We start from the raw sequence: 18,613 nt of genomic DNA on the forward strand, positions 1-18,613 counted from the left end.
TTATTAATTAATGAATTAATTATTAAGATAAAATAAAATCAAAATAATTCTAATAATAATAAAAAAAAATTTGAGTGTTACATCGACAAGATCACAAATCTTATATATGTCTAAGTAAGCCTCGACCAAGGCTTACATCCCAGCAATAAGGGGATAACACAGCCAATCCTTGGGCATGGCTAACACCAAGGCAGTAAGAGGGAAGCCAAAACTACACTCAACCAAGCCTCGACCAAGGCTTAAGTCACATGCAGTAGTTGATTTGGAAAAATACACGCTTTTGAGATTTAAAAGGAATCCCACAACAACTTGGATCGACAACCAAAAATCAAAATAAAGATGATTTTGGAAAGTAAGCATAATGCCAAAATCATTAGGAAGGATCCCGATCTAAGCAAAAAAGTAAACTCTAATACTTTTAGGCTACGAAAAGGAGACTGAAGGCAAAAAATCGGGGTCATCTTCTTCCTCACACAACACATTGCAGACCTGTAATTTTTTGTATTTTTCTTTTTTTTTTTTTCTCCTTTTTTTCAGTATTCAAGAACCTTGTTTTGTAGTAAATCCACCATGAGAGACTGATAACTTTTCTTTTCCTAATTACAGATTTAGCAAACTCTAATCTGTATTGTGATATCGAATTAGTTTAATTCTACTTTTATTTAATTTCAAGTATCTGTTTATTTCTCTGTATATATATTATTGTTGTTCGTTAACCATTTAAACAGGGCACATTAAGTGTACAACACAGTAGCATACAGCTATCCAAGCAGCCCAAATATATAATTGTTTGGGTTGTTCAGGTACCTAGTAGTAATTAGTCCGAACTAAAGTAGTAAGAAATCTGGTTGGCTGGTTCATGTGGTTGAATTCGGTAACTTGAATCAGATTCTTTTGGCTCTCAAGGACATTGACAAATTAAATTCTACCGACATTTCCAGGATTGTTTAATCAACAAGAATCAGACAAAGAACGTTTCTTAGCTAGTTTATGAATAAGAAAGGATTGGTTGTCAAAATATTTTCGACAGCTAGAACTAGTTTGCTGCACTTTAGTAAAACTAATTACTATATCTATGATCAATACATAATTAGAAATTAGCTACTTCATCTTATTGGGAATACTTGCATATTTGATTAATCTGTATTTGCATCCAAGTGCTTTTCATTTCAATTACTTAAGTAAGGATTTATTTTAAATTTTTTTTTCCAGCTATTCGACTTGGAGAAGAAAAACTCCCTAATTTATAGTTCTGTCCAAACTGGTTACAAAAGAGAAAAGCAATTTTCGGTTCCCTACCACTATTAAAATTTTATGTTATTGCTTAAAATAGAAATTTATTTTTGGTAGATTCAGTATCTATCAGTAATATCTCAATGAGTATAATCAACTTCTAAAAAGAAAAAAAGTTATGCAATGTTTAACTAAAATTATTAACTAAAATTTAGAACAATTTTAGTATTTTTTTTTTTTTTTTGGAATTTGAATTATGAGCAAAATGTTATTTTCAAAGTTACTAATGAAATTATCATCTTAATTAAGAGATAAATGGCTTTCAATAGCATAAATATGAAGTTAACATAAGATTTTGACATTGTTATATATTTACCATTATTGTAAATTTGAAAAGGAAATAATTCTTTAGGGACTTCATCAAACCATGGAGAACATGAAAAAAAAAAAAAAAAGGAAGAAATACTTTTTAAATTTTAATTTTCTTTTGCTTTCGCCAGTTACTTCTCACTTATGATGTATTTTAAAATCCCAATCTCCAATGCAGATTGTAAATATTGTTATTACTAGTTTTTTTTATGCATGGATATGAAGTGCACACAATAGTTAGGTTCTTAGATATACACATAAAAAGTATTTTGAATAATCAAAAAATTTAATAAAATGATCGATGAATGATTTAATGTCTGGTCCTTATTCAAATAGGATCAAGTACAACTCTCTCAATTTTTAAAATCCTGAAAAGAATTTGAACATTAAATTTTTTACTTTTTGCGAACTTTTGTGGCCTATATCCTCATTGTAATAGCTTGGCGGGTCCACTAAGGATGTAGACAATTTTTTATTGAAAATAACATATGTAAATTATTTACCTTTTTTTTCCACTAATTTTTCTTTATTTTTGTTGTCTTTTCATTTTTTACTTAAATCTTTTTTTCTTTTTTTAAATTATTATGCTTGTTTTCCACTTTATGTACATAATCTTTACATGAACCCCCAACCTACTATGTTAGGATCTTATGTAACACCCACAAAAATTTGTTTTAATTAAATAATTAATAAATATAATTTTTGTTTAATTTAATTTATTTTATTTTATTTGGCATAAAAATGAAGTAAAAATTGATGGAGAATTTAATTAAAAATAATTTTGGAAAAAAAAAAGGTGAAAATTTAAGTTATGAGAGTATTTTTTAAAGAAAAATAAAAAAACACGGGCCAAAATATAATTTTAAAAAGTTTTGCCTCGTCAGACGCCCGGTCGGCAAGCCTAGCGAATCAGGACGAGCTGCGTGGCAGTAGACACTGACGCGGTGCAACGCGGGAGGCCACGCAGGCGATTCGCATGCCCACGATCGAACGACCCAGATCTGTTCCTGCGCGCACGGACTGCCTGGATGCACTCATTCCCAGACACAACCGAACAACTAGATTCAAACGCGATCGGACGGTCCAGAGTGAATCGCGATGGATGGTCCAGATTGGATCACGATGAACGGTTCAGATTCACTCTCTATTTAATCGTGATCGGACAGTTCAGATCAAATGCAATGAACGGTCCAGATCAAAAGCAGATGGATATAAATAACCCCCATTCGCACCAAACCCTAACCCTAGCCGTGAGACCCCACCGTCGGAGAAGACGACCCAGTCGTCGTGGAGCCGACCGCCGCCACCCATCACCGTACCGAAATCCTTTCCGACCGCCAAAAAAGGAAAAAAACTTTTTCTTTTGCACGAACTTCAATTTTAAGCTCACCCATGACCAAATCGGAGCAAAAAGACCCATCAATTGGCCAGCGAAGCCCGGCGATGCCGCTGCAGGGAATTTCACAAAACACCTCTAATGATGTCCTTTCTGATTTCGCATAATTTTTTCACCGTTGTGATCATCGTTTTCTTCTCTATAGGTTGATAGAAGCAAAACATCCAACTGAAATGTGAGCTAGAGGAGTCGCCGCACCAGAGAGTCCCATCGCCCGTGAGTTTCGATTTTTCAAGCAACTAAAGCCCTTTAACGTATTTTCTTACAGGGATCGATGCAAAATTGGTCAACCCGAGGCAGATCACTGTTGCGGGTGACTGCACCATCGCTGGAGCACGGCAGAGCCGCCATGCCAGAATTCTAAAATTGGTCAAGTGGGCCGTGGGACTGATTTTGGGTTTATTTGAAACATTTGTAGGTACTATTAGTGCGTTTCGATTCCCGAAAAAAAATTCAGAGAACCTAGGGACGTAGGCGCAGTAAACAGCTTAGCTTTTCGGACGTCAAATCGAGTAAGGATCCCTCATCCTATTCCCTATCATAAAATTAAAGTATAAACAAATAATACTATGGTATTTGTGCAAATTAAATGAATGTACATAATTAATTATGGGTTGCTAATGGAGTCCGAACCGAAAATTATTCTCTGTTAATTTATGTTTATTTATTTTACAGTCTAAAAGTATGATGGTATCTAGTTTATCAATTTTATAGTTTGAATGCATGAATAGCAGCCTTACATGACTATTGTTGGATTGGAAAATTGAGATATGATTGTATTCCTGGATGCATGTTTATTTGCTTATGTAATCATGGTTAATTTGAAAAATAGAGACTAAAGAAAAATAGAAAAGTTGTGTAGTTAAATAAACAGATGGAACGACAATCTTACTAGATATCTTGGGAGATGGTGGACGGATCAGGTACATAGGGAACCCTAATGTGAACGTTGTCTCATACTGGATGGGGTATGTAGACTTGGTAATTTGGCGCTCATACTGTACGGGGTATGGGGACGGCCCGTAATTGAGATTGTTAAAGGAAAAGGGTCACGTGTAGCGGGGACATCCCTATGAATATCCATGGATACTAGTAGACTGGTGAAAAAGTGATAGTTATTGTTTGATTTATTGATGATATATATGGACTAGTGATATGTGCTATGTGCTGATTTTACATAAAACTATGATCTGTATGATATTAATTGTCTGCATATGTTATTTTTATAAATTCCACGGTGGTAAGTGAACAGTAAATGCTTTTATAATTGACAAATAGATTTGCTAAATTTAGTGCTTTATTAGTTATTTTTATTTTTATACCCACCTTTATTTCTATGTCGGTGATATACTGTGATATCTTTACTGGGTTAGTGTAACTCATTCCTTATTTAACTATTTTAGATCAAGAAGACCAAGTTCTAGAGCCCGATTTGCAAGAAAATTACGAGTAGATGCTAGATATTTTCTCTTTTTCATTTATTTTCTTATTTCTTGTGTTTCTTTCAAAAGGGTGAATTCTGTAATGTTGTTTAGTACTTTTAAGTTATTGTGTAAAGAATGTAAACTTTAACTATTTTATTTCGCTTCTGCACTTAAGTTATTATTTATTTTTTTTTTGAGTATTTCTGAGGTCGTTACATCTTACCCTTTTAGGACCATATGACTTAAATATAGAATTAAAGTGGGATAAATCTCTACCAACCTTTATGTGGAATGCCCTTCTTTGGGATGGATAGGAAACATATGTCACCTAGACACCAATGCTCGTGCTTGATACTATACTATTGATTGCTCCTTTTATAAAAATACAAGCATCCCTTAGGAAAACCTTAGATTCTATTAGATGTTGCATGCATTTTACTTTGGCATGTATGGGGCATAAATGAAATATTGCTTGAATATAAGACCTAAGATCTACAGTTTAAAGGTCGATCCATTTTTGAGATTTAGTAGTGTAGAATATTTTCACCGATATTCATATGAAATTTGCTTCAAAATTGATGCACTGTATGCATATTTTTGTCAGAAAACTAAATGCAAAAATATATAATATTGTCACTGAGTAAACTTGGGATGAAGCATAAAAAGTTGAAATTTGGATGGGCAAAACAATTTTCATCTTAGCAAATTTGTATCACTAAAAACAACAAAAAAAAAAAGATTGTTTGAACATAAAACTTTAGGAGTTGTGTATTAGAGTTAACTTGCGTTAAAACCCAATATGGATGTCATGCATAATAGTTTATTGGTGAATATGAATGCCTCACTTTTGAGGAAGATAAAATATGTGGAAAATCTCATCATGTATAGGATGCAAGGACTCCTATTATAATCATCGAAGAAACTCAGAGTGACCTTTAAAGTTTAATAAACTAATACTGAATAGGAAAAAAAGTTCTTTTTATAAATTAAGAAAATATCATTTATTATTGGGCATCGTGAATTTTCTTTTCATTAAAAAATCCACTTCTTGAAAAATTTTAAAAACTATGAAAAAGTAATGTGAAAGTTTTCTTAATTTGTGAGTCACTTATGTATTTGGTATATTATCATTAAGATCTTCAATGATATTAGTTTTTTAAAGAAATCTTAATGATAATCATCTTCAACTACATTTTTGCTTTTATTGTATTTTTTAAGAAGTCATAGATTTTGATTATATATTCATCAATAAAAAAAGAAGAAAAAAAAAACAAACTTTTCAACGGAAAGTTTTAGAGAACTTAGAAATTATTCTGTAACAAAAAATCATCATTTAGATTTGAAGAACTTTGAAGAGGTGAAGTTACCTGAAGTCATGAAAATTGTATTTTTATTTTTAAATATGAATTGTGAAAAGAAAAAAAAAATTGAATTAGTATAAATCTTAAACCTCGTACATAACTAAAACTCAAAAAAATTCTGCCAAAAAAGTGAAAATACGAAATAATAGAAATTAATATGTTTTTTCTTGAACGTTCAAAAGTTGGAAATTTCACTTTAACTATCCAAGTTCTACCCCAAAAAAAAAAATAAAAAAATTAAAATACAACTCTTAGACATAGTCTCAAGGAAGAACGAAATTTGAGAGTAAAAAATGCCACAAATTGTTATAAGAATGATGATGCAAAGTTAATTAATTGATTGCTTCCTCACAAAATGGTAACTCGTTGAGTAGTAATTGTCAATGTTGTCATTGGAGTTGTTCATGATTTTACTTTTTTCATACAATAGTGTCAACTGACATTTCATATTCTATATATCATAAAGATTGTCACTAAGGTCATTCATATTTTTACATGAATAGCAACAATCTCAATAATGATGGAACAACTATCTCAATGTGGCTACGAGTATTGTTGTAAGTGAGTTTGTCCAAACCTTATCCTTCACTTTGTGACAAGTTACTTGGTCATAAATTATTCTGTCACTTGCATCACCCTTTCTTCCAAGCCAAAACTCATTTCCGTTTTTTTAATTCATCGGTAATAATTAGTGATGTTAGATTTCGCAATAAGTCATTTATGTTGCTAAGACTATTGCACTTTTTTTTTTTCTATCTCCATATATGTCTTCAACATTTTTTATTACCTGCATTTTTTTTGTCGTGAATTATGTAAATTATGACTAATGTTTATATATCAAATAATTAATAAAATAGAAAAGAAATGAAAACAAAATATTGTTAAATTATTTATTGATTTTTGATAATAACAATACTTAACCCAAGTTAATATAAATTATTTAAACTCTTGTAAGATCCGAAAAATCTCAAGAAGAATTATAAATTGAAAAACATTCTAGAAGATCATAAAGTCACTGTCATTTAGTTACTCATCTATGATGAAGAAATTAGGGTCCATAACTCCCATATAAAGTGAATGATAAGACAAAAAAACTAGGAGAAAGGAAAATTGAAACCTGTGTTGAGAGCTATGATGGAGAAAAGGTTTTTATATGTTGCCATAGTAGTGTAAAGATAAATTCGATAATTTAAACAAGAGGTACATGAGGGTTAATGATATTTTTTGGGAAAAGAATATCTTATCGTGTTGTGGAGAATCAAAATTGTTAAACATAATGGATCGGTCTAAAAAAAGGGAGGAAGTTCATAAATTGCTCCATTCTAGGCATCTTTTGTAACACCCCAAAATAAAATTGTAATGTAATTTAAAATTAATAAGTATAATTTTTTATTTTTTTTAAATTTAATTTAGAGTAAAAATGAAGTGAAAATTAAGGAGGATGAAATTGAAAATAATTTTGAGAAAAAGGGTAAAAATTTGGATTATACGGGTATTTTTGAAATAAAAATCGGAAATCGGGAGTCAAACTGTAATTTAAGAAAGTTCTGCCACATGGAACACCCTGTCAGTAGCTCCGATGAATCAGGACGCATCGCATGGCAGCGGACGCTGACACAGTGCCACGGGGGCGATCCGTGTGCCTGCGATCGAACGACCCGTATCTGTTCCCATGCGCACGAACGGCTCAAATGCGTTCCCTCCCCAAACGCGATCGGACGGTCAGATTTGAACGCGATCAGATCGCCTAGATTAGATCGCTATGAACGGTCTAGATTGGATCGTGATGAATAACCCAGATTCACTCCCTATTTAATCGCGATCGGATGGTTCAGATTTAACGCGATTGATGGTCCAGATCAAAAACAAACGTATATAAATAACTCCTATCCACACCAAATCCTAACTTTAGCCGCCAGACTCCCTCGTCGGAAAAGAAGACACGGTCGTTGGGAAGGAGAGCACTGCCACCCATCGCCGCATTGGAGCCCTTTCTAACTGCCAAAAAAGGTTAAAAAATTTTTTTTGCTCGGAATTCAATTTTAAACACATTCATGGTCAAATTGAAGCAAAAGAACCGGTCGATTGGCCAAAAAACGTAGGCAAAGTCCAGTGGCGGCATCGCGGGAAATTCCATAAAACGCTTCCAATGAGGCCCTTCCCGATTCCCGTTATGCGTAATTTTTTTACCATTGTGATCACTGTTTCATTCTCTACAGGTTGATTGGAGCAAAACACCCAACCACAACGTGAGTCGGAGGAGCTGCTGCATCGGAGAGCCCCGTCGTCGGTGAGTTTCATTTTTTGTGTTTTTTCGACCAATTGAGATCCTTTAACGTATTTTCTCACAGAGATCGATGTAGAATTGGCCGAATTTGGCAAAAAATGGTCGAAATAGCCAACCCGAGATGGACCGCCACAGTGGGTGCGTGCGCTGTTGCCGGAGCACGGCAGAGCCGTCGTGCCAGAATTTTAAAATTGGCCAAGTGGGCCCTGGGATTGATTTTGGGTTTGTTTGGGACATTTGTAGGTACTATTAGCGCGTTTTAATTCTCGAAGAAAAATTCAGGGAACCTGGGAATCTCTCATAGGCGTAGTCGAACATCTTAGCTTTTCGGATATCAAATTGAGTAAGGATCCCTCACCCTATCCCTTATCATAGAATTGAAGTTTAAATAAATAATAATACGATATTTTTTGTGAATTTAGAAAATATGCATAATTAATTACGGATTGATAATGGAGGCATAATAAGAAATTATCTACTGTTGTTTGTTGATTATTTTTACAGTTTATATGCATGATGGTATCTTATTAATTTATTTTATGGCTTTGAATGCATATATGATTTATTCTATGTGTTTATGGCCGAACTGGAAAAAATGAAGGTTTAACGGTAAAATTGTGTGATTAAGTGAATAAATGAAACGATAGCCTTATTAGAAATCCTGAGAGATGGTGGACGGACTAGGTAGATAGGGGTACCCTACCGTGAATGTTGTCTCATGCCGGACGGGGTATTGTGTAACGCCCCTTTTTTTTTAAAGGGCGTAATCTAAGACAATTCCACGCCTACACACGAAAACGTCATTTCAAATCCACCACAAACATAGAAACCTTACCGCGAATCTATTACTCAAAATCACAATAAACCTGCAACCCTACATGAAATATCACAGTGAAGGATAATTTCACAAACTCCCAGCAGACCCACTATCTACACTACTACTAGTTATTACACACTCAATCATGCCAAATGACAAAAATATTATTGCCCGGTTCCTCTATCTGCTAGGCTCGGAAATAGGCAACTCTAATCCCGACTCCATCCATACTCCATCTGTAAATGATACGGAATGAGTATATACAACTCGGTACAGTAAAAATTAAGTTACAGACATCATACACAACAATAAAAAACTCAGAGGTCCTAAATGTACTCCACCTACTTAACCTAATACCTACCTTCGGTAATTTAAAAGATAATGCATGTTAATTGTGACTGCCCCTCGACGTCCCCAAACCGTACAAATACACTCACTCGTCACCAGTATCAGCAATCACCAATAAACCGCATATCTCTCGACCCTTAATAGGCCACACACACACCCAGATACAATTCTCACTCGTCACCAGTATCAGCGCTCACCAATAAACCGCCTACCTCTCAACCCCTAATAGGCCACACACACACAGATACCATTCCCACCCGTCACCAGTATCAGGGACCACCAATAAACTGCCTATCTCTCGACCCCTAATAGACCACACACACACACACAGATACCATTCCTATCCGTCACTAGTATCAGTGATCATCAACAAACCGTCTATCCCTTGACCCCTAATAGGCCATGCATACACCCAAATACCATTCTTTCCTGTCACCAGTATCAGCGCTCACCAATAAACCGCCTAACTCTCGACCCCTAATAGGCCACACATACACACAGATACCATTTCCACCTGTCACCAGTATCGACGACTACCATAAACCGCCTATCTCTCGACCCCTAATAGGCCACACACACACACACATATACCATTCCCACCCATCACCAGTATCGGCGACCACCAACAAACCGCCTATCCCTCGACCCCTAATAGGCCATACACACACCCAAATACTATTCTTTCCTGTCACTAATATCGGCGACCAAACCCCTTCCCGTCGAAGTCCTCCAACTATCACCACTATCGGCGATCAACTTACTTTTTCTCGGTAGCGACAACCAATATCGGCGTCCCCTAATGCTACCAACTCAACACAATATCATCCTGTCCGTGCATAAGACACGCACTAACACTTCACACACTCACACCTGTAACGTTCCCTTACCAACTATCACATTTACAGTAGCTATACCAACCTACATATAGCTTATACTCTCACACCACACAGCTACACCACTCATCCCCTCTCCCTACACAGAGAACCCCAACACCTCTATTCTGACACTTCATTCCCCCAGTCTACGGCCTCCCTTTTCTCTTCCTAAATCTTCTACATCTACACACACTACTGCCTCCCTTACCCATATCCACCTCACTCGCCAAATCTCTTCTTCTCTCCCCCTCCACAGCCTACTCTAGATACTCCACTCTCAAATCCAGAAATCACCTCTCTCTCCTCCCATGGTCCCCTCCGCAAACCTCCATTCGTGCTCATACAACATCCCCTCCCTCTTATGAACCTCACTCACACACCACACATCTCCCTTTCTCTCTTCCCACGACCACCCCTCCATACGCTTCCATTCACACTCACCAACTTCCCTCCCTCACAGCCTGCACTCACACACACCGCACTCCTTCCCTTCCTTCCTCCAATGGCCTAGCCTCCTCCATATACCCCCGTTCACGCACAACATCTCCTCTCCCTCACTAATCGCACTCACACACACCATACTCCTTCGTTTCTCTTCACCCGCGACCCAGCCTCCTCCATCCACCCCCGCTCACACACCACATCTCCTCTCCCTCATAGACCACACTCACACACATCGCACTCCTTCCTTCCTCTCTTCCCGCGGCCTAATTTCCCCCATGTGCCCCCGCTCACACACGACCTCACCTCTCCCTCACAGGCCTCTCTTCCACGCCACACTTCTTCTTTTTCCTCCTTCCGCGGTCTCCTCCGCACACCTCCACTCACACTCCTCATACCAACTCCTCCACCTACGACAAGTTTTCAAATCCACATCCACTTAAAGGAAACTTAAAATTACCGTACCTCCTATTTCCATCTTCGTTCCTCTCGCTGATTGCACCGTCGTCCTCCTCTTTCTTCTTCTCTCTCCATTCTTATTCTTCTCTGCTTCGACTTCTCTCTCTCTCTCTTTCTCGAACCTTCTTTTTTCTCCCTGCTCTCTCTCTTCTCTGCTTTCTCTTTTTTTTTTCTTTTTCCTCCCTGTTCTCTCCCTTTTCGTTCCTCTCCGCTTCGGCTCCTCTCTCTCTCTCTTTCTCGAACCTTCTTTTCCCTCCCCCGCTCTCTCTCTTCTCTGCTTTCTCTTTTCTTTTTTCCTTTTTCCTCCCCGTTCTCTTCCTTCTCTGTTTTCTCTTTTTTTATTCTTTCCTTTCCCTCTTTTTTTCTCTTTTTCTTTTTTTTTTCTTTTTTTTCCAGTTATTACATATCGAGACTTGATAACTTGGCGCACATACTAGATGAGGTATGGAGAAGGCTCGCTTCACCCTCGTACCTGACGGGATATTAAGGTTTTATGATTTAGCACTCATACCGAAGGGGGTATGGGGACGACTCGTAATAGAGAATGTTAAAGGAAAGGGTTCACGTGTAGCGAGAACATCCTTATGAATCCCATGGATACCAGCAGACTAGTAAAAAAAGTGATAGTTATTGTTTGATTTATTGATGATGGATATAGAATTATAATATGTGCTATGTTACTGATTATACGTGAAATCATGATTTGTATAATATTATTGTCTGTATAGGTTGTTTTTATAAATTTCACTACAGTAAGTGGACGGTAAATGGTTTTATGATTGATAAATGAGTTTGGTAAATTTAGTGCTCCATTAGTGATTTTTAATTTTTTACCAACTTTTATTTCTATGTTGGTGATATAGTGTGATGTCCTTACTGGGCTCGTATAGTTCATTCCTTATTTAACCATCTCAGATCAAGAAGACCAAGTTCTAAAGCCCGAACCGCAAAAGGATTGCGAGTAGATTCTAGTTTTCTTTATTTTTCGTTTATTTCTTTATTTCTTGTATTTTTTTTTAGACTGAATTTCGTAGCCCGTTTGGTTTTTTAAGTTATTGTGTAGGGAATGTAAACCTTAAATATTTATTACACTTCCGCACTTAATTTATAATTTATTTTCTTTGGATATTTTCGGGGTCATTTCATCTTTTCTTAAGGGATATTTGCACTTATCATAATAGTTATGGTTATGATTTATTATTGGGTCCACAACTTCTGGCCTAGGAGTTGAGACTATAGGTTTGAGGTCCTATAAAGTGATAATTTTTTCTTTCATCTTCAGTTTGTACGAAGATGCTAAGAACTAAGGATATGAGCGGCAATATATTTTAGGTTTCATATATAAATTTATATATATATAGAGAGAGAGAGAGAGAAAAAGGGACTAGGAAAAAGAACAAAAATAGAAATTTAACATTTTGTAATATTTAATTATTATTTTTTAATTTTTTTAAACACATTTTATATGTTTATGCCACCTTACATATATGTGGCACCTATACATTTATCTAGTAAGTAAAAAAATTATGTTGTGTGACTATATCGGTATTCACTAAGCATGAAAAAAAAATTGTTTAACTCCAATAATAGGGGATAATCGATTTAGAAAAATTTGAAACAACAAGTTTAGTTGGATACAAACTTAAGGCATAAGTTTATTTAAAAAAGTTCACATTATATAGGGACTTTGAAAGTATTTTAGTATATATATATAATTTCTATTTTACCCCCCAAAATTATTGTTATTATTATTATTGTTATTATTTAGGTTGAAGCTAATGGTGTATTTAGATTTTGATTATTTTGCCTTTTGAAATCACAATCTCTATATGTGATAATTGGTTGCATTAAGAACCTAATTGTTAATTAAATTATAAAAGTAGATTTTCAACTTTAACATGTAATCTTTTAAAGAATCATAAATCACTCATTAAAAAGTCCAAACCAGAAAAATCAATATATAGTTTATGTTAGATGCTACAAATTTTAGGTAATTTTTTTATACTTTTATTGTGAAGACCTAATTATAAAAAAATCATCAATAAATAAAAAAAAAATACATACATTTTTCAATAGACACTATTAGATCAGGACCTTACATATTAATATAAATTAACTTTAATAATATAGAACTTACATGACTATCAGACTAGCAATGTTGAGATATTCTGTCACAACAAGAAGATCAACCCGAATCCCAACTAAAAACCCCAAGTATCTCTAAGTTGGCAACATGGAAAAGGTGGGAAATAAAAGTATGCTGCAGTCCCAGAAGACTAAGACCATTTGATCTTTTTGTTATTCTTTCTTTTGAAATATTTTATCTTTAGAATAACTATTTTCATGCCACTGGTCGTTGAGCTTTCTGAATAGCAGGAACAACTGCTGTAAAATTTTCTGTTTAAAGCCTTCACAGTTCATGAATAAAACAGGTATCCATTTGCAGAAATCATAGGTCCTTCTAGCCAAAAAGATAAACTTACTCTTCAATTCTTTTTGGTTCTAGCTAGGATTGTAACATTTGGTATCGGAGCCATGTCTAATCATGAAAGGGTTATAAACTTAGAAGCTAGTGTAGGAGGACTCCAAGACAGCTTCAGTTGAATGGAGCGAGGGTTCGCCAACAAACTTCATCAAATAGAGGATACCCTTAAACGGTTAACAGATACTCTATTAACGAACTGCGAGGGGTTAAACAATAACACTCCGAGTCGAATCGGCATACTGCGACCCACCCACGATGAGGGAACTAAAAGGAATGACAGGGGCCGCCAACCTTTCTTCTTTAAATTTGCGAAGTTAGAATTCTCTATCTTTTTAAGTGATGATATGACCGAATGGCTCAGCCGCGTCGAACAATTCTTCGACTATCAAGGCATTCCCGATGAATAAAAGGTGCAACTCGCTTCCTTCCACCTAGAGGGCGAAGCCAAGCAGTGGTGGCAATGGCTTCGTCGGGCTTACATAAAGGAGAAGAGGATGGTGACATGGATAGGTTTTGAAGAAGAAATATGGGCTCATTTTGGGCCCACTAATTGTGAAGACTTCGATGAGGCTTTGTCCAGAGTGAAGCAAATAGAGCCCTTAAGAGAATATCAGAAGGAGTTTGAAAGATTAGGGAACAAGGTTTGGGGTTGGACCCAAAAGGCCTTGGTGGGCACATTTATTGGCGAGCTTAAGCTTGAGATCGCGGAAGGCATAAGGATGTTCCGGCCCAAGACACTCAAAGAGGCTGCGAGCCTAACCCGCATGAGGGAGGAGCAATTGGGCAGTCAGAAGAGGTTCATTCGGGCCAGACGCTATCCAATCGCCCCACCCCCAACCCTAGCTGCGGACTCTCAACCAAAGTGCCTCTCGTAAGAGGAAATGTAGTTGTGGCAGATGTAGGGACTCTACTTCAACTACGATGAAACATTCACCGCAGGCCACCGATGCCGCTGGGCTCAAGTTCTACTATTAAATGGGGCCGAAAAAGGAGAAGAGATGGAGGAACCAAAAATTTCCCTTCACGCACTCATTGGATGGTCGACAACTAAAACCATACGCATCAACGCAACCATCTGCAACCACTGCATCATAGTCCTCGTGGATAGTGGCTCAACTCGTAATTTTATCAGTGAGTGGTTTGCAAGCATGCTGAAGCTACCGGTGATCCCTACCCAATCCTTATGTGTCAAAGTTATAAATGACAGCCCGACGAAATACCAAAGATGGTTTGAAGGAGTTTCGGTTCACCTCTAAGGTATTCTCTTCCAATTTACACTCTATGTTTTGCCATTAACAGGTCTGGATTTGATCTTTAGAGTGCACTGGTTGGAATAGTTAGGAGCTGTGGTTTGTGATTGGGGACGGATGACTATGGAGTTCCAATGGGGTGGCTAGCTGCGGCAATTGTGCGACATTGATACCTTACGTATTCAGATCGCCTCAATAGAGGAAGTACTCAGAGAAATCATCGAAAATCCTCCTTGCTTGCAGTATGTGTATTGGAAAAATCCGGAACACCCGCAACCAACATTCATCCAGAGATGCAGGTCCTTTTGGTCTAATTTCAGGATCTGTTCCAGCAACCCAATCAGCTGCTACCTACCTGTGAGATTGACCACCACATCAACTTAGAGGAAGGAGTCGAGCTGATCAATGTTTGGCCATACGGGTACGCCTACTTTTAAAAAATAAAAATTAAAAAATGAATTCATGAAATGTTGGATTCAGGATTGATCAAGACCAGCACTACCCCTTTTCCTCACTCGTATAATTAGTAGAAATAAAGATGGAACCTAGAGGTTTTGCACAGATTATCAGACTCTTAATTCAGTCACCATCAAGGATCGATTTCCCATACTGATAGTTGATGATATGTTGGACGAACTCCACAATGCCACTTTCTTCACGAAGCTTGATCTCATTGCCGGATACCACCAGGTACGGATACACCCTCCAGATGTTCATAAAATGGCATTCCGCACACATAATGTCCACTACGAGTATTTTATCATGCCATTTGGCCTCTGTAATACTCCCTCCACTTTCCAAGCAGTTATGAACAACATTTTTCTACAGTATCTCTGTAAGTTTATTCTGGTTTTTTTATAACATTCTCATATAGTCACAATTGGGATCTACATGTTGATCATGTGAGGCAGGTTTTTGAGATCCTTCAGCGACATCGCTTCTTTATTAAGTTCAAAAAGTGTGCTTTTGGGCAACATGAACTTGAGTATTTGGGCCACATAGTTACACCCGATAGAGTTAAAGTGGACCAGAATAAGATACAGATGATGATCGATTGAGCCTGACCCAACAACCTCACAGAATTAAGGGGATTTTTGGGTCTGACATATTATTATCGAAAGTTTGTTCGAGACTATGACATTCTTGTTAGACCCCTCATAAATTTACTAAAAAAAGGGCATTTTGGTTGGTCCGAAGAAGTAGAAGAAACATCCAGAAATGTTAAGCAAGCCTTGACAACAATGCCCACTTTAGCACTACCTAATTTTGAAGAACCTTTTTGTCGTAGAGACAGATGCTTCCGGCGATGGTATAGGGGTCGTTCTCACTCAACACGGGCATTCCATTGCATACATGAGTCGGGCACTTGGGGTTGCCAAACAAGCATGGTCCACTTATGCCAAGGAAATGTTCGCCATTGTCATGGCAGTCAAACTCTAGAGTCCGTATTTAATGGGTCGAAAGTTCTTTGTGCACATCGATCAGAAAAGCTTGAAACACTTATTAAATCAACGTATCACAACTCTTGAATAGTAGAAGTGGCTTTCTAAGTTATTTGGTTATGAATATGAGATTGTGTATAAACCAAGAAAGGAAAATTCCATAGCCAATACATTATCTTCTCGAGGGGACGACCCAACCTTGCATGTTATCTCCCTCCCAAAAAATAACCTGTGGGACACTATTAAAGAAGATGTCGTCCATCATCCATATATGAGATCCTTACACAAACAAGCTGCCAAGTAGACTGGAAGTTCCTTTTCATGGAGGAATGGCTTGATTTATTTTAAGCATCACATTTGTGTGTCTCCCAAGTCTGATATTATCTAACAACTACTACAAGACTTCCATTATTCCCTTGCCGGTAGCCATTCTGGTATCCACCGAACTTATAAGCGATTAACATAATAATTTTATTGGCTAGCCATGTATCGAGAAGTTAAAGAATACGTGGCTGTCTGTGACATTTGTCAACGAGTCAAAGTTGATACACTCTCCCCAACTGGCCTCCTATAGCCATTGCCCATCCCATGCCAAGTCTAGAACGACATATCAATGGATTTCATCAAAGGCTTACCATCCTCCAATGGGAAAAATACCATTTTTGTTATGGTCAATCGGCTCAGCAAATCAGCCCACTTCATCACCCTTGTACATCCCCTATATTGCCAAGACAGTAGCAGAAATATTTGTGGAAAATATAGTCAAATTACATAGAATGCCTATATCCATAATTAGTGATCGAGATCTAATTTTTACCAGCCATTTTTGGCAAGAATTTTTTAAGATGTCAGGTACTCAACTCCAAATGAGCTCCTCCTATCATCTGCAAACCGATGGCCAACCGAAAATTGTTAACCGCAGTCTTGAGCAATACCTCCTGTGCTTAGGCCACCAATAGCCCTGCAAATGGAGCTTTTTTCTTCCTTGGGCAAAATTATGGTATAATACCACTTATTATGCTGCAATCAAGATGTCACTCTTTCAAGCTCTCTATGGCAGGCCACCACCGCCCATCCCGTGTTATCAGGATGACACCACTCTTGTCAACGAGGTGGATCAACAACTATGTTATAAGGATATCCTTCTTCAATAACTCAAAAATAATTTACAAACAGCCAACCGCCACATGCACCAAACCATCAATGCTAAATGGCGCAATGCTGAATTTCAAGAAAGAGATTGGGTTTTTCTAAAAGTATAATCATATAGATAGCAGACCACTTTTAAGAGAGCCTTCCAAAAGCTCACATGCGGCTTCTACGGGCCATACCAAATCCTCAAATGTATCGGTCCAATGGCGTACAAATTATAACTACTAGAACGCTCCTGTATACATCCTGTGTTTCACGTATCTATGTTAAAGAAGAAGGTGGGGACCGAGGTATCAACAATCGAAGACCTCCCTGACACTACTGAAGACGGGGATCTGTTACTGTAACCAGAAGCCATTTTATAAACGAGATGGATCAAACGAGGGTTTAAAATAGTGGAAGAAAGTCTTATCAAGTGGAAACACCTGCCAATGAAGGAAGCTACCTGGGAAAATAAACAAGAAATCCGTGCAAAGTTTGCTAACTTAAACCTTAAGAACAAGATTCTCGCAAAAGAGAGGGGCAATGTTACAGCAAGAAGATAAGCCTGAATCCCAACTAAAAACCCCAAGTATCTCTAAGTTGGCAGCATAGAAAAGGTGGGAAATAAAAGTTTGCTGCACTCTTGGAAGACTAGGACCATTTTATCTTCTTGTTATCCTTTCTTTTGAATTATTTTATCTTTAAAATAGCTATTTTCATGCCACTAGTCGTTGAGCTTCCTGAATAGTAGGAACAATTGCTGTAAAATTTTCTATTTAAAGCCTTCACAATTCGTGAATAAAACATGTATCAATTTGTAGAAATCATAGGTTCTTATAGCCAAAAATAGAAACTTACTCTTCAATTCCTCTTGGTTCTAACTGGGACCGTAACATATTCACGAAAATATGTTAAAAAAATAAAATAAGTTGTTCCTAATCATTTCAGTTAAGATGAATCACCAAAGATAAACTCTGATCTAATAAAAAATAATAAATTTTAAAAAAAAAGAAATAAAACAAGTTATGAAGGTATTGTAACGACCCCATAAATTTAAAAAGAAATGCATATAATAATTTAAGTGCGGAAGCGAAATAAAAGTTAAGGTTAATGTCCCTTACACGATAAATCAAAAGTACTAACAAACACCACGTAACAAATTTTCTGAAAGAAATACGAAAAATGGAAAAAATAAAGGAAACTATAAAGTATCTAGGGTCTACTCGTAGCCTTCTTGCGGATCGGACTCGGGAACCGAGTCATCCTGATCTGAAATGGTTAAATAAGGAGTG

General features: G+C 36.8%; 1 long non-coding RNA gene across 1 annotated transcript; it reads left to right on the forward strand.

Moving 5' to 3' along the window:
• The first annotated feature begins 14,007 nt into the window (after positions 1–14,007).
• Positions 14,008–15,635, forward strand: LOC148266739 (uncharacterized). The gene is made up of 2 exons (XR_015817851.1): positions 14,008–14,752; positions 14,833–15,635. It is a non-coding gene; the product is annotated as an uncharacterized LOC148266739 (long non-coding RNA).
• The last annotated feature ends 2,978 nt before the right edge of the window (positions 15,636–18,613 follow it).

Source organism: Carica papaya, chromosome 3 (assembly GCF_054855325.1).
Source record: "Carica papaya isolate Zhongbai chromosome 3, ASM5485532v1, whole genome shotgun sequence".
Classification (NCBI taxonomy): domain Eukaryota; kingdom Viridiplantae; phylum Streptophyta; class Magnoliopsida; order Brassicales; family Caricaceae; genus Carica; species Carica papaya.